Source organism: Hyperoodon ampullatus, assembly GCF_949752795.1.
Source record: "Hyperoodon ampullatus genome assembly, chromosome: 13".
In the NCBI taxonomy this organism is placed as follows: domain Eukaryota; kingdom Metazoa; phylum Chordata; class Mammalia; order Artiodactyla; family Ziphiidae; genus Hyperoodon; species Hyperoodon ampullatus.
Window position 1 is genome coordinate 61,444,534 of NC_136926.1, and position 17,929 is coordinate 61,462,462.

At 42.5% G+C, this 17,929-nt stretch overlaps 1 protein-coding gene across 2 annotated transcripts in view; it reads left to right on the top strand.

Moving 5' to 3' along the window:
* Nucleotides 1–17,929, top strand: part of SETBP1 (SET binding protein 1) — a gene marked incomplete at both ends in the record, with an annotated part of 352,207 nt that overhangs the window by 222,709 nt on the left and 111,569 nt on the right. The window lies entirely within an intron of this gene.

The following is a 17,929-nucleotide window of genomic DNA, read 5'->3' on the forward strand; positions in this document are numbered from 1 at the left end:
TTTCTCCAGAATGACCTAAACTTTCCAGGGTCTGTATAATGGCTGGGAAAATTGCCTCAATCTCACCTGGATTTTTTTTTTTTTTAAGCTACAGAGCCCAAGCTGCCTGGTACATACCCATGAGGCAGTAACCATAAAACAGAGGGACAATTAAATCTTACTTCCATCTCCAAAAATGTATACGTTTTCCCCCTGTAAATTCACACATAATAAAATACTTTAAACTTGCCTTTTATTTCTCGATAATATGCGGGGCTGTGAGGGAGGGAGCATAGGCTTGAGGAGGAAAGGCAGGCTGTAGCCTGCTCCAGAACTAGGACCCACTCAACCCACAGACTAACTGCAGAAAAATGAGGCTGGGTAGTCAGGCTTCTTTTATGGTGGGAGAAATGACTGTTTTTATGGCACACTAAATAAAACCTGCTTTGGAGCTAGAAGTTTATTGCCGGAGTGGGGAGAGCTGTTGTTTGTGTTTTCTGTGCCCGTCCCTTCCTCTCCCCTCCCTCCCCTTCAGCTGAGACATGGAAAGACGGTGGTAAGATTTTAGAAGTCCTTAGAAAGTGTATAGAAATAATATGATTTTTTTAATTATACTAAAATTTATCTTAACTTTTCCCTGCATCTCATGCTGATGTTACAGGGAGTGTGGTCAGCATTCTTGACTTTCTGAAATCGTTAGATGAGTTCTCAACCAAGCAATAACAAACAACGCAGTGACCTGCATGTATATAGTGCTTTATGGTTTCCAGAATGTTTTCACATGCCCTAGATCCTCAGGGCAACCTGGAGAGGCAAGCGGGTGATCATTTCTCTATTACAGAAAGAAGGATGGATACCCAGAGGGTCAGGTTACTTCCCAAGGTTGCACCACTAGTTAAGGGTCAAGCGAAAGCTGAAACCCCGATTAATTAAATAAAGAGGAAATGAAATTAAGATCCTTACGTGGACAGGGGCGAGCTTGGGGAGCATTAGAATGAAGGAGAGGCAAAGCTAAGACACTATTAGTCTGTAAATGTTATAGAAGGTAAGTTTCTGTTGACCTGCAGCTGTGCATGGGATGCGTCTTTGTCTTTAAAAGCCTTATGCCCTGGTGCAGAGTCAGCAAAGGCAGGAAGAAAAAGACGTAGCATACCTCAGCATCCATGAGGCCACAGAAGGAAGCTTTTCACTGTATGATTTTTGCCTGATGGTTAATGCCGTGCCATCAGGAAGTGCCGGGGCAAGATGCTTGCCCTCTCTGGGATGCAGTAGTGTCATTGAATGATGAGGTGTTTCCTAGGGGCTCTGCTAGGCCCCTCATCCCCTGTCTCTTCTTGCATGTAGGGAATTGCTGAAAATGAGCCCAGAATTACCTGACCTGAGACATGGTTAAGCCAGTGGGCCAAGGAAGGAGGGTCTCAAGGTGACTGCTATTAAAGCAGTTATTGACAAGGCGGGTGTCTGAGAATGGGCCCACTTAAGGAGCAAGTGGAATTATTAAGGCCAAGCTCTCTGACCAAACTTGACAAGGAGCCGAGGGAAAGGCAGGCACAAATTCTGAAAGAGATAATCCAGCAACCAAGCTGGGAGAGAAGCTTCAGGTTGGCCTCACCTTGGAGGCATGTTCAATCCAGAGCTATGGGGGTAGGTCCAACAGGTGCAACAAGGTTCAGCGAAGTGCATGAACTTACAGGTCCCAGAGAGTAATGTCAGAACAGGGGGTGTCATCGCAGTGACTTGCACCTCGTCTCCTAAATGGAGAAGGTTCTCACAAGGGAATAGAAGGAGCAGCTGGAAATTGGAGTCAGGACACTCGGGACCAACTCTGACCATGACTATCTGTGTGAGTTTGAGCAATCCATTAGTCCTCTGATTCAGTGTCTTCCTCTGTCATAGGAGAAGAGGGTCTAAGATTGTGAGAGCACCGTACCTCATCTGTAGTCCGGCCAAATATACATTTGCTTCATGAATGATTCCAGAATAAATTGAGTCAGATACATCAGACCCTGACCTAATGGAGGCAGACATAGATTTTCAACCTACATCCAACTTCTCTGTCACCTTTCAGTGATGCCAGCTGCCCACAGACAGGCGCTGGTATTCATCATAGATAGTAAGTGGTGCATTTTGTCCCCATGAATTTATAGCATGGCAACACCCCAACCCAAAACAACCCCAACAAGAACTCTCTACAGTGCTTTGCTTTCTATGGTTTGGTGCAGAAAGGGCCTGAAACCCTATTAAGCTAAATCACGACAGTCAAAGACAATGGGGAGAATGTGTGTCCAATTCACAACTTCTAGACGATGGACACCATAAGATATATTCACTCCAGGAAGGCACCAGGTACAGCTGGAGAGATCAAGGCCAAGCCATTTGGCCCAGAATAACTCTGCAGAATTATGACGAGTGAGTGTGCTTGGGATGGATTTTCCTTCAAACTAGTTCGTGTCACTCTGGTTATCAGAAACCCCCTCCCAGACCTGGCATCACACCCAGGAATTTGAGCTGAAACTCTCACCTGGAGGCTGTGAGGATAGCTAGGAGTAAAGGATGCATGTGTCCTGACCCCTCTTACTAGAGAACTGAGTTTCAGATGCAGTAGGGAGGGTGATACCAATAATTATTTTTATTTTTATTTTATTTTTTTTACATCTTTATTAGATTATAATTGCTTTACAATGTTGTGTTAGTTTCTGCTGTACAATAAAGTGAATCAGCTATATGTATACCTATATCCCCTCCCTCCTGGGCCTGCCTCCCACCCTCCCCATCCCCAAATAATTAATAATCATAAAGTTATAATATTAGTAATAACTGGAAATTGTTGAACACTTACAATGTGTTCTATGATAACATTTTTACCAATGTTGTCATGTTTAATTTTCAAAACAACACTGTTAGGCAGGCATGTTATTTCTCCCATTTTAGAAGTAGAGAAGATAAGAAACAAGTCCCTGGTCATACAGGTGGTAAGAGGCAAAGCTAGGATTTGAACTGAGTTCCTTCTGATTCCTGACTCTGAGCGTGCCCTCGGGATTCTCCACTGCATAGTGAGCACTGGAATAGCCTTGACTGTACACCCGGCACTGGATGAAGTGCTTTACATAGATTGACATATTTGATTCACCTATTGACCTTACTAGGTAAGTGTATTATCATCCCTGTTTTGCAGCTAAGGAAATTGGGACACAGACAGGTTAAGCAACTTGCCCAATGTCACACAGCTAGTAAGATTTTAATACAGTTTTCTTAGCTCAAGAGTCTGTGCTCCTCACTGCTACACATTTCTGCTCCAGTGCCTCTCAAAAGAAGATAGAAGACAATCCATAAGTGACAGATGCCATGCTACCTTAAACAGGAAGCCTCCTAGAGAAAGTTCAGGAGCACAAACTGAACAGGAGACTCTAAGGGTGGTCAGCACTGATTGACATAGAGACCCACGTGATTGCCGCACCAGGGACATCACTGTGGGCAGCCACCTAGGACACGATCACACTCCAGGGGCAAAAATGATTCTGGGTCTCAGCCCCCACCCACAAGGCTAGCCCCTTGCCTTCGCTCTGCCCTCCTGGCCTTCTTCTAAATGAGACTCATGCGAAATGAAGGATGCACCAAATGCCTGCAGTTTGCAGTATTTAAGGGAAACTTTAAAAGCTGGTTTTTAAAAGGAGGCTAATTCAGCATCTCCATGACATTTTTGACTTGATTTATAATCAATGGTTATTTTAGCTCTACTGGTAAAAAGCACCAGTTTTGCAGTAAAACGGATTTATAGAAAGGAAACATGAGGTAAAGAGGGAAAAAATACTTCTTTTCCTCCGCCCTCTCCCATCTTAAGACTTTTTCCTCTAACAAGCAAAAGCTAGATATAATCTTTGGGCTTAATCTTTGGGCCCTTTCCTGCCTGGTCTCTGCTACTCCTCCACCCTGGAACAAAGCTGAACAATTCTTAACCCCTTCCATATAGAAGCCCTAAGGTTACCAAGTGTTTACCAAGCTTGGCTGAAGTAAGGCTCTCTGGGCCCTAGCCCAGAATCGTGACTCCAGACTTTCAGGAGAGAGGCCTGGTGAACTGTGAATTTAACAGAGGCCACTGGTAGTTCTTAGCTGCAGGCAGGTTTGCGAAATGCCCTGTTTGGGGCCAGATTAGCCATCCACTCCCCTTATTCATCCAGCTTTCTTTAGGAGATAGCTTTTCCAATCCTGGGCCATTCTGGTTCTCACTCTGAATGCACTTACGGTTTTGTACCTCTCTCGTGGATGTGACATTCAGACCTTAATACTCCACCCCGCTAGTTTGCCACTTCATCGTATGCTACTGATTCTCAAAGAAGAAAAGAGAACATGTTCTTTTTCCTCCCTTTTTGAGGAAGTGGCCTGAAGAATAGGCCACATGGAGAATAGCTGACACATTTTTAAAACCCAACTGTTGCTCCGTGATGCTTCATCTTCATCGTCAGGATCAGTGTGCTCCTGTGGCTTAGGACTTTCACTACAGAATATGTCCCAGGCCAGGACTGTTCCCTGTCCCTTAGGGCTCCTGGGACCCAGCTGGAGGCCTAGAGAAGCTTGGGCAGGGCGGGCAAAGCCGGTTTGCTGGAGCAGGGCAGAGGTGGTACTGTTGGTGGGATTCTGCTTCAGCAAGTTCTCAGCACCTGAATGGCTCAATCAGGAGGCCTCCGTGTCCCTTCCAGAAGGATGTGGCAATGTGCAGTCCAATTAGCCCCGCCAAGCTTACGCCATGGCTGCCTCTGAAGCGGTAGGCCTGCAGCTCCACACCATTTTCTCTCTTTCTCTAAATTTTCTGAAGTTGACTTCTAGCTCGTCTGCTGAGAGGCTGTTTTTCTATTTGTATGTCACATAAATGAAAGCCCAGTTTTTTAGCATTTTCCCCTAACAATAGCACATTTCCAGACCCACTGGGGAAGCCCCTTTGAGACCTGCTAAGAACTGTTGTAGGAGGGGTTGCCAGGAACACCCTCCCAAGGGCGTGTTCACTCGCAGTTACAGGGTCCTGGTCCTCAGATCCAGGCCAACACCTGCAGGGATGCTTGTCTCCCCAGCTTGGCAAAATAATCCAAGGGCAAACAGAACTTCGGCTCAAAATGGGAAAGCAGTGTCTAATAGATAGAACAATGTATTTTGTGCAGAAGTAAGCTCCCCGTGACTCTGTATTGTCAAGTGGGTCCCAGGGAGGCTCTGAAGGAAGACCCTGAGCTCTGAACATTGGGTTACGTTGAGGGTGGCGGTGGGGGTAGCGACAGACTTCTGGAATGAGTGACTGCAAGAACGCACCATCCGAGCTTAAGTGAGGCGCTCCCTGTTTAATGCCTCTACCCTACCCCCCGTTTCTGCTGGATGTTACTTTTCAGAAAAGTAGTTTATTGAAAAATACAATACAAACATTTAGCTATATTAACATAGTACCTACTAAGGGCCAGGCACTGTTCAATACTTTACGCTCACCAGCTGCTAATACTCTCACTCCCCTTTGACATGGACACTGCTGTTAATTTCTAGATGAGGAAGCTAAGATAGGAAGAGGCCACAGGACTTGTCCTGCATCGTGGTCCTGGGATTCAGACCCTCGCATAGATCTCAAGCCTCCCCACCACACTGCGGCCTCTCAGCTGTCCCTTGGATCTCAGGAATAGTGACCTCAGTCAAAGGCTTGAGAAACGAGGGTCTGGGCCAGCACATCTCAAATGGTTGACCTTGGACACCACCTGGGAGCTTGTTAGAAATGCAGAATCACAGCTCCACCCCTGACCTTCTATATCAGAATATGCATTTTCACAAGATCCCCAGGTGAATCATGTGCAATTTAAATTTGTGAAGCTCGGGGTTCCAGCGTGACTCTTCTATATGGTCCAGGTCTTTCATTTATACTATAGCTCCCCCTCCCACAGTTGAGGTGGGGGGAGGGGGAGGGAACAATGAACAGACTTTTAAAACATGAAATCACCTCTCATGCTCTTATTGCTTTAACAAATTCCTCTCACCTTCAGGTATTTTGTTCAGTCCTCATCAAGAGTCCTGATTTGTGCTGACAGGGAAAGAGACTCAGGCTAGTGGAGGTGGAGGTGGTACAGCAAGGAGGAGGGCGGTGGAGACAGTGGTGGGGTCCACTGGGGACCAGGCCGGGTCCGCACTCCTGCTGCTGCTCCCTGCTCCCCTGCCTCCTGCCCTATTGGCTTCCCTCTGCTTTGGAGCATAACAAAGGGTGGCTCCCCCACCAGGAGAGCCCTGATATGTCCCTGAACATGACAGTCCCTCCAGCCACCGCCAATGTTATTAATTTTTTAAACAAACTTCCTGATTGAGGTTCTGGCTGCCTCTAAATTGTCTCTACAAGGAGACTGTGTACTAATTAACCCATAGAAACAATCAATGATGTACCTTTTTCAAGTTTCAGGGTGATTAGAATATGAAAATGAAGAGCACAATGGTGCAGATGTTTTAAAATCACAGCAGACAGCAATTAGTGACACGGAAACCAGCTGCTTATCTCTCCAGATAAAGCCTCTTAATAGGGAATTACACTGGAGGAGTCATTACCCAGATGGATCTCACATGATTTACAGAGGAGGCGGGGCAGCGTTAACTGATTTGTGAGCAGGTTCTTGTCCAGCTTCCTTCTTACCTCAAGGAAGGTGGATTTGTGGCTGGGGTGGAGGGGGACTTCACCTTTCTACCTGTTGGCCCAGGTCAGGGAAGCCACCAAGGATGAGGAAAGGAGAGAATGGGGCCTGCAAGAAGCCACAGGCACCTGTCTCCTTGATTCAGGCTCCATTGTTTTGGGATCAACTCCCTCAGCTGTCCCTGAGCAAAGGGGAGAGTGAGGAAGGGGAAGGGGAAACACTGAGTTGTTGGCTGCCTAGGTGTTCATTGGAAAGAAAGTGTCACTGAGTTCTGCTGAGTGGCTTTGGTGTGTGTGTGTGTGTGTCTGTGTGTGTGTGTGAGTGTGAGTGTGCATGTGCATGTGTTATAGAGAGCTCTTAGTAATCTTTGTTTGATGTATTTTCTCTCCTTCTTTTACATAATCGAGGTAAAATTTACATATTCTGAAATGTATACATCTTAAGTGTACAGTTCAAAGAGTTTTTGACAAATGTATACAGCTGTGTAACTCACACTCTTATCCTGATACAAAATAGGTGTATTACCCCCAGAATCTTTCCTCCTGCCCTTTCCCACTCCCACCCAACCTTTAAGCAACCACTATTCTGATTATTATCATAATAGATTAGTTTTACCTGTTCTAGAACTTTATGCAATGAAATCATACAGTGTGTACGTTTTTGGAGTCTGGCCTTTTTAACTCAGCATAATTTCATGTGTGTGACTTATCCATATTGTGGAATATATCCATACTTTGTTCTTTGTATTGATGAGTTTGTGTGTTCTTCTGTTGATTGACACCTACGCTGTTTCCAGGTGCTTTCTACTCTGAATAAGCTGCTATAAAGCTTCTGTAAAAGTCTGTTTGTGGATACATGTTCTTATCTCTTGGGTAAATACACAGGAGTGGAATTGCTGGGTCATAGTGTATATTTAGCTTTAAAAGACATCACAGGGAGATCAGCTCGGTGCTTTGTGACCACCTAGAGGGGTGGGATAGGGGGCGTAGGAGGGAGAGGCAAGAGGGAGGGGATATGGGGATATATGTATACCTATAGCTTTATTCACTTTGTTATAAAGCAGAAACTAACACAACATTGTAAAGCAATTATACTCCAATAAAGATGTAAATAAATAAATAAAACATGGCCAAAACAGCTTCCAAAGTAGTACCATTTTGTGCTACCTCCAGCAATGGATGAGAGTTGAGAGTTTCAGTTGTCCATACCCTTATCAATGCTGGTTATCTTCAATATTTTTAATATTAGCTATCCTACTTGGTGTTCAGTGGTATCTCATGGTGGTTTTAATTGGCATTTTCTTGTTGACAAATGATGTTTGAGGACATTGACATGTGCTCCCTATCCACCCCTACTTGTTTTGTGATCCAGCATATTTTGGTGAAGGTATTTTGCAGTTGTGTGAGGTTAAGTTCACCGAGAGCATTGATCAAATCTTCTGTATATTTTTTCTGATTTTTTTTTAGTCAATTTGCTCTAGCAATTACTGAAAGAAGAGTGTTAAAATCCCTTTAATTGTGCCATTGGCTATGTCTTTCTTTAATTCTCTTCATTTTCATTTCAAGCATTTGATCCAAGTATATGTTACGAGGTGCAAACAAATTTAGGATTATTGTTTCTTGATGAATTGACTCTCTTATTTTGAAATGTCCCTATTACCTCTGGTAATACTCTTTGTTCTGAAGCCCATTTTGCACTATATTAATTCACTCCAGCATTCTAAAATTTGGTGTTTGTGTGATATGTCTTCTCCCGTCCTTTTAAGCTGTCTTTATCTTTGTAGACGGTTGGCCAAAAAGTTAAATCGGGTTTTTCACGTTACAAAAGACCCAAACGAACTTTTTGGCCAACTCAATATTTATCGTGTATCTCTTGTAAACAGCATATAGTTATGTCTTACTTTTTTATTCAGTTTGACAATCTACCACCTGTTTTTTGGTTTGGCTTTGTCTTCTGTTGTTCATTTGTTGGGGGGAGGGGTTGTTTAGTATATTTAGAGTTAATTACCTATATTGTTGAGCTTAAGTCTACCATGTTACTATATGTTTTCTGTTTTTCCCATCTATCTTCATTCTTTTTTTTCCTTTTCTACCCTCTTTGGACAAATCACGCCTTTTTAGTGTTCCGTGTGTTTCCTTCTATTGTCATTTTAGATATACAACTTTGTTTTATTTTTAGTGGTTGCTCTGGTGATTACACTATGCACCCTTAAAGTATCACATCTACTTTAATCTAATATTACATCTCTTCAAATATAAGCACCTTACAAGTGTATACTTCCATATACCTTCTCTTGCTCTTTGTTTTATTACTGTACATTTTATTTCTATAAATGTCATAAGCTTCGTGATACACTGTTATTATTTCCACTTTAAGCACTCAGTTGCCTTTTGAAGATTTTAAGACCGAGAATAAGACGTTGTATATATGCCCACATATGTACCATTTCCATGTTCTTCATTCATTCATGTAGATCTGAGTTTCTATCTGGTGTTATTTCGCTTTAGCCTAAAGAACTTCCTTTTACATTTCTTGTAATTCAGGTCTACCAGCAGTGAATTCCCTCACTTTTTATTTATCTGAAAATATCTTTATTTTGCCTTCATATATGAAGAATGTTTTCATGGGATAGAGAAATTTAAGTTGACTTTATTTTCATTTTAGTATTTTAAAGATATTATTTCATTGTCTTCTGGCTTGATTTTTATTGATAAAAATCAGACATTATTTTTGTCACTATTTCCCTGTATATAATGTGTCTTATTTCTCTGGCTGCTTTTAACATTTTTCTCTTTGGACTTCATCAATTTGTTTACAATGTAGTTTTTTTGTGTGCTTATTCTGCTTGGGATTTGTTGAGATTCTTAGCTATGTGAATCCACATGCATTTTTCTCTCTTCTCTACTGGGATTCTAATTATATGTATGTTAGACCATTTGATGCTTTTCTATAGGTCACTGAAGTGCTGTTTGTTTGTTTGTTTTTATAATCTCCCTCCCCCACCCTACGCACCCCTCAATTTCGATAATTTCTGCTGTCTTTTATTCATGTTCTCCGAGCTTCTCTTCTACTGTGTCTTGTATGCTATTAAGCCCATCAAGAGAATTTTTCATTTCAGATATTGTATTTTTCCAACTTAGAATTTCAGTTTGTTATTTTGGTATAGTTGCCATCTCTATGCTGAGATTTCCCATATGTTCATCAGTTATTCCCATCTTTTTTTTTTTTTTTTTTTTTTGCGGTATGCGGGCCTCTCACTGTTGGGGCCTCTCCCGTTGCGGAACACAGGCTCCGGACGCGCAGGCTCAGCGGCCATGACTCACGGGCCAAGCCGCTCCGCGGCATGTGGGATCTTCCCGGACCGGGGCACGAACCCGTGTGCCCTGCATCGGCAGGCGGACGTTCAACCACTGCGCCATCAGGGAAGCCCAGTTATTCCCATCTTTTCATTAGTACTTGACCATCTTTATAATGGCTGTTTTGAGGGCCTTGGATCTATATCTACCCTCCTGGGTTGCATCATATTTGCTTCAGTGTTTGTCTAATAATTCTTTGTTTGTTTTCCTTTAAAGAGTTTGACTTTTGTTATGGTTGGTAGTTAATTTACTGGCAGATTTGCTTTATCTTATTAAGTGTTCTTTTTAGACTTTGCTAGCTTTTATTCTAGGGCTCGAGTAATTCTACTCTTAAGGAGTACCAATTCTGGGATATCAACTGACCATCTGGGATATTTATTAAAGTCTCCCCATTCTGGCTAGTCAGAAATCCAACACTGCCCAATATTATGTGACCTTAGAACTCTATGTTCAGCTTATAGCCCCCAGTAGCAAATATCTGCTATGCTTCATGGAATCTTGCCCTCAAGTGCAGACTAAAGTTTGGCCAAAGACATAGGGTATTTCTATTAAGGTTTCTAGGATTCTTTTTCTACATAGTTCCCTCTTCTCAGGTACCCTGTCCCCCAAATTCTAGTCCCCTAAAAAGCCTCAAACTATAATCTCTGTTTCCTCTACCCAGTGAAATTAGAGTTCTCTGGGTTCCACTTCCCTGTGCCCAGGTTTAGAAAGTTCTCCTGGGCAGAAAACTAGGGGTATGGCAGAGCCTCTTAAGTTTCCTTCTATCTAGAATCACGGCCCATATTACCTGTTGCTCAAAGCCTGAAAATAGTTGCTTCATGTATTTTATAGTTTTATGTTTATTTCCATAGAAAAGTTAAGTCTAATACCTATTAATACCATTATGGTTGGAACCAAGTCAGCAATCATTAATTATGCAGAATTACTGTGTACTCAAGGAAGCATATGATAGTGGCCTCTGTATTTGTATAAGCTGTTATCACCCCCAATAAAAGGAGTGCTTTAATATCACTCACAGCCCCCAAATAACAAATCAGGAATGGTTCCTATGGGAACCACACTAAGGTAACTTCCCAGGGCAATGCATGTGACAGGAAATGAGGACTGTATATACGTAACTGGAAACTTCATGTCCATTTAGGGGCTTTTCTGTGTTCCATTGTCTTAGTCTGTTTGGGCTGCTATAACGGAATACCATAGACTGAGTGGCTTGTAAAAACAGAAATTTATTTCTCACAGTTCTGGAGGCTGGGAATTCCAAGAGCGAGGCGTTGGCAGATTCAGTGTCTGGCAAGAGCCTGCTTCCTCGTTCATAGATGGCCGTCTTCTCTCTGTGTGCTCACATGGTGAAGGACAAGTGAGCTCTCTGGGGTCTCTTTTATTATAAGAGCATTAACCCCATTCATGAAGTCTCCACCCTCATGATCTAATCACATTGTGCTCCCATAGGCCCCACTTCCTAATACCATGACATTGGGAGTTAGGATTTCAACGTATGAATTTTGAAAGGACACAGACATTCATGGAATTCTATGGAATCAGAGGATCATAAAGCCCTGGTTCAAATAGGGTACTTAGTGACATTCTTCTCTACCTACCATTAGCAAATGCAGGAACGAACTGGGCTGAGGAGAGATGCTTTGAGAGCAAGTTCAATGGAAGCTGGCATGTGCATTCCTCCTATTCATGAGCCTAAATGGTAATTTTCAGTCTTTTCTTAAGTGACAGAACCATCTCTCTCCACCTCCTTTCTCTTTAATGAAATCCTTTGCAAGGCTGCTCTGTTCAATTGGGGGTTAAAAGAATGGAGCTTCTCTGTTGCCCAATCCACTGGCTACAGTTCAGAAATGTCTTTACAAAATCCTAGGACTCTGTGGAACACATTTGAAAACCACTGAGCTGGAACATCTCCTGATAATATCAGAGCCTCTTTAGTCCCTAACCCAGACCCCTGTCTTTGATATAATCCAGTGGTTCTCAACTCTGTCTGCACATTGGGGTAACTGAGAGCTTTGAAAAATGTACTACTGTTCAGGTCCCACCTCTAGAATGTTGACTTAATTGGCCTGGATCAGATCCCAGCTATGGTGTTCTTTATGAAGCTTCCTGGATGATTCTAACATGCAGCCAGGGTTGAGAACCTTTAATCAGACAGTGTGTGGTTGCATTCCTTTTCTCCCACACTCAGCTCTTGCTCAGGCTTGAGCACTTGCTTCGAGACTCAGGGGTGGAATGCCAAGATTCCCCAGAGCTCTGGGGATTGGCTTGGATGAGTTGGGGAAATAGAAATCCCAGGGTGGGAGGTCACGAACCCCTGCATGCCTAGTTCTTTCTGGGAGGACAGTATTTTCCTCCACCCATATAACTGACCTCTGCCCACCATGCAGTGTACCTGGAAAACCTAAACAGAGGATGGACTGTGTTAGAGTTTCTTACTATGTAAATTACAAAGAGTTCAGAGAGCAAAACAGGAATACTCAGTGGTTCCAAATTACATATCCTAACAGGCCTGCGGTGGTTTGCTCTGCATATTTACCACCAAAAAGTGCTGCGAATGTCACAGCAACCACTGAAGAGCCCCACCCCAGAGGAATTATGGTGTTAAAACATTAGATAAGTGGTTTTACAACTCAATTATATATCAGAATTATCTGGGGAGCATGTTAAAATGCACATTCCTTGGTCCCACCCTGGGAGATGGCGAATGAGCCTATCTGCAGTGGGACCTAGGAATCTGTATTAGCAACCAGTACCTTAGGTGGCTCTGATACAGGGATCTAGGACCACATCTCGAGAAGTACCAGGTGCCAAAATAAGAGATAAAGCTCCCCTCATTCCTTCATACCCAGGCACATTTTCCTGTTCATGTAAAGCAAAATATCCCACAAACAGTAAATTTAAATTATTGCTCTCAAAAGTAGCACAAACACAGCTAAGCCAAAAGAGTAGTTTATCATCCACAAAGTCATGCTTGATTTTTGATTTTTTTTGTCTTGATTTTTGATTTTTGATATGACTTTTCTCAGACCCAAATCGTCATGTCGTCCTCTCATTGTGACAAAACTTGCTTTAGATAAGCCTGAGATAAGGCTGGGTGACTTCCTTTCTTCCATTTTCATAGACTTTTAAGCTTTTATGCAGTGATTTAATGCTTGTTTTTAAATTATGTAAAAATAAAGTGCTTTTTAAAAAGAAATCTGACTTGTACAAAATTTAGATTCTGTATAAGCCAATTTATACGTTGGTTGTGGAGGAGGAGATAGTTATCTACTTTACAAAATAATTCTTCACATTACAGAAGGACTTCCTTCCATAAACACATTCTGTAGGAGAGAAATCTGTCTAGTGTTTTGAGAATGGTGTTTCCCTGATGAATATTTGGCCTAGGCTCAAGGTGCATGGAAAGCACTGCTCTTATAAAAAGTAAGCCATACCTTCAGAATGACTGTGAGTTCCACAAACAGTCAATCAATTTGTGGGGATGGGGAAGCAGCCAAGATGAAACTGGAGGGAAGGGGGCAGTACACAACCTTAGAAAGAATGACATAGCCCGAGGACATGACATAAACTGATTAGAACCAAATGGGTCCAAGATGGCAGACAGGTCGACTTCCACTAGACCTTGAGCCTCAGTATACACTCATTGGAACACATCAGCAAAGTAAATGACACACCCACAGGCACCATGACAGTTTCAAGGCCAACCATAAGGATCAGAAAGTGGGCGGTGGCTCAATTCCTAGAAATCCCCACCCCTTCCCCAAATAGCTGGAATACTCCTCCCACTCATTAGCCTATGAAATTACCCACCCCTGTAATAACTGACAACCCCATACTCTGGTGCCTTTCTCACCTTCTGAGATGGCCCACACTCTGTCTGTGGAGTGTGTTTCTCTCTAAATAAATCCACTTCTTACCTGTTACTTTGTCTCTCACTGAATTCTTTCTGCGATGAGACATCAAGAACCTGAGCTTCATTAAGTCCTGAAACCAGGTGTGTGATCTCAGTTGGAAGACGGCGGGTTTTGGCCAGGTTCGAGTCCCAGCCGTGTGGGTTCAAGCCCTAATCAGGGTTTTGGTTGGGTTTGAGTCCTGGCCGCATGGGTTCAAGTCCCAATCTGGATTTAGGCTGGGTTCGAGTGCCAGCATGTGGGTTCAAGTCCCAGTCTGAGGTGCACGGTTTCAAAGAGACATGCTGAGCTTGATGGTATTAAAAGTTTTCCATAAAAATAATCTGGCCCAATGTAGAATCTCATCAGCTATTCCCTTATTTGCTAACCATTTCAGAGATAGCCCTGCTGGGGGCTGAGGGTAGTATCAAGTTCATAAAAGATTCGGCCTGATCCCCCAGAAAAATCTAAAGGGGAAGTGGAAACAAGTGCTATGTGGGTTAATAAGGCCGCAAGTCAAAGCCCCCTATATGGAATAATATCCCCAGACCTCTGGAGAAGGATGGGAGGGAGAGCTCGCTTGCCCCTGCATTGAGCTGGGAGCCTGTTTTGCGATGTCTGGCTCTGTCTCAATGGAGTAAGTGCTCAGTTCTCAGTGAAGGGCATATTGGAACTGACAGTCTCACCATTGTGTATATAATCTGTCATGGCTGACAGATGAAGAAATGGGATTTTGTGAAATGCAACGAGATATAGCCATCAGCCACTGCTGGAAGGAAGCCTTGTTCTCCTGGACCCCTTAAAAAGCACTCATTCTCAGTCCTCTTTGCCCCTTCACTGCAGCCGTCTGAGCGCTGGGTTTAAAGCACCATTTCCCCCCCATTACTGCTGATCTTTTGTTGTGCTTCCCTTTTGTCCACCCTGCCCTTTGATTGCCAAGCTCTCCCAGCAGGGCAAATTGCAGCTGAAATGGTAGAAACAATGGGATCAGGCAGTGTCCAGATGGAGGCACTGGGAACCAGGCATGCTTAACTGCTTACTTTCAGCTGGTCTGCCCTGAGTGTAAGTGAGCAGGCCCCACCTTTCAATTGCCAGAGTGAAATCCACCCTCCTGACAGTCACATGGGCTTCCCCAGAAGCAGGGTTAATTGGAAAATGAAACAATTAATGGGAGATGAGAAAGAACTAACAGTAAAAATTGCGCTGAAGGGGAGTTACCTTGCAAGTGCCTTTAGTCCTTAAGTATTTGGGAACGGTCTTTTGTTCAACATGTAATGCATCTGAGCCCTCCAGTTTCATCATGAGCCATTATGAAATGAGTGATTGGTGGCTTATTGTCTTTTGTGTGCAGCCATATATTTTGTCATGGTAATAGGCATCTTAAATATTATTTTGTTTGTTCATTCAACAAACATTTATTGAGAACTTTCTGGGTGGTTTGCTTTGTAATAGATACTGGAGATAAAAGGATAAATGAGTGTCTCTGACCTCAAAGTACTTACAGTCTAGGAGAGAGAGACAGAAAAGTATACAAATAAATGGCACATCGCATTACAAGGATTGTGATAGATGTCTTCATGAGAGACAATGGTGCATGCAGAAGGAATGGCATAAGAAATTAGGCTGAAGGAGGTAACAGTGTCTGCAGACAATATGTTGCAATATACAGGTCATTAATCTCACTAATGACAAAATGGAATACCCATAGTAAAATGGATGTTCCTTCATTTATTCAATAAATGTTTATTGAGTGCCTGCTATTAGCCAGGCACTGTACTTGGTATCTCTGTGATGGTGTATACAGGCTAGAAAGGGAGACAGGCATTAATTCAATTAGTACAAAAATCAAATGTAAATTTAAAACTATGATAAGTACAACAAAGATGAGATACATGGTTTCATGAAAACTTATAATAGGAGTATTTCTATAAGGTAGGGGGCCTCACTAGGATTGAGCTGAGATTAGAATATAAAGAAAAGTTAATGAAGGACTCTACTAGTTGCCAAGAATAAGATGGAGCAATAGGGAAAAACTGATGGGAATTAGGGGTGAAGATTCCAGCTTTACCACGAAGCCCCTCTGTGGACTTCAGTATACAGATCTGGAAAAGTGGAGAGGGGTTGATGACAAGGGTAGAGGTGAGAGGGTGGCTATGAGTGCTGTTTTGCCCAGGTCCAAAATAACTTAAACCTTTTGTCCTACAATTTTTATTAAGTGCTACCACTAACTCTCTAGAATGTTCTAGTGTGAGCAACCAATTATTTTGTCACCCAAAGAAGTGGGAAATTTTGTTTCCAAGCCCTCTTCTAGCCTGTCATGCTGTGAGTATCCACATAGTGCCAACTAAAATCCAAAGCATAAATGGCAAATTAACAAAGCCCTGACTCATAAAAGATAAGTAGAATTTACTATTTTATGCCATGAATAAGATATCTCTATTTTTGCCAAAAATGAGATAGAGCCTATGTCCACAGCAGTAATACCTAGCAGCCAAAGTCAAGTGTCAGGATTAGTTCTCTAGATGTTGATGATGGCAGTGTCTCTACTATAAACTGCAAGGTGAAGAAAAAATTAAATACTTTATTTTCTTAATTTTCTCCTGGGCACTTAACAGGCTTAGCTTGGGGAAGCTCTCTCATGATTCTTAAAAAATATGCTTCAATATTGGAAGTATAAACAGGATTTCACAAAATCAGGGAGGCAGAAAATAATGCTAGGGATTCCAGGAACTGGTGTGAATGAAACCCTGGTTGCTTTACTATATTGTATTTTACCCATAATTCTTTCTGCCATCTGCATTTTGACTCTTAACAGGGACGATAAGAGATGTTTTCTAATAAAGCATAAATCCTATAGCATCAATGGCAAAAGACAGAGAAGAGATAGGTGATAGATATATAGCTAGCTAGCTAGCCAGCTAGATAGACACATACAATACATACATACATAGACAGGTAAACAGATACATATTATAGGCTAAAACTTCCTAAATTCACTAAGCCATCATCATATACTTCTTAGTTGGGATATTATCAAAGCTTTCTTAATTTACTAATATTTTCCCTTCTTTAACAAATCTTAGGGAAATACATCCTCTGTGTATAAAACAGGACTTATAATAAGCTTTAAAGACTGCTTTCTTTGTACTCATAGCCTGGCTTAAAATCTATCTGGAACAATGTGAACATATCTATATTACAAATAGCTTAATATCTCAAAACAGTGTGTTCACTATCCATTCCCTTTGTGAGTTTATAGAAGTTGGATATGTTGTGTCTCTAGCACACGTTCTGCCTTTGCTGGCCGAAGAGTTCGTCTAAGGAAGGTGCAAAGTCTGAAGACATTCATGTAGAGCCAATGTAGGGAAAAACACAGCTGACAAAGTCCAATGGAGTGATCTTGAATGATAATGATTTTTTTTTCCTGGCACATTTGTCCAGGAGACTTGTTTCCTTTTTTTTTTTTTTTCTTTTTTTTTTTCTTTTTTCAAGGTTCCTTTTGAGAATATCCATGCCTTTTCTCAAGAGAGTAGTCAGGGCCTAATGTGGGCTTAAGGATGTCTTAGCGGGCTCACTCCCAAACACGCACCACTCCTAGAGTCAACAGAGATTTGAGGGCTCTTCCATGTTTCTTTCCTTCTTTTCGTTTCTTCTCTATGCCCTTGGCTGGCCCACTTTTCCCCATGCAGTCGTCAAACTTCCCCCCCTTAATTCCTCAACCTGTGCTTTTTCTCCTTGTTGCAGTGGTTCCTAATGAGTTGCTTGTTTGAGTGCAGAGATGCTGAACTCCAGGATAAACTCCAAACAGAAATGAACTGCAGTAGGCAGAAGCAAGGGAAAGATGTGTGTTTGAGAAGAAGCTGGGGCAAAAATAAGCTGCAGCTGGAGTTAGGGAAACAAGTGCATGGAGTCTGGAAGTTCAGATGCACTCCTGAACTCTGCCACCTTGGGCAGGACTCTCCACGGCTGAAGTTTTAGAGTCTTCATTTGGAAAATAGAAGCATTGGACTGAGGGACCTTTAGGGCCCCTCCTGACTCTAAACAGTTCTTATTCTGAGAT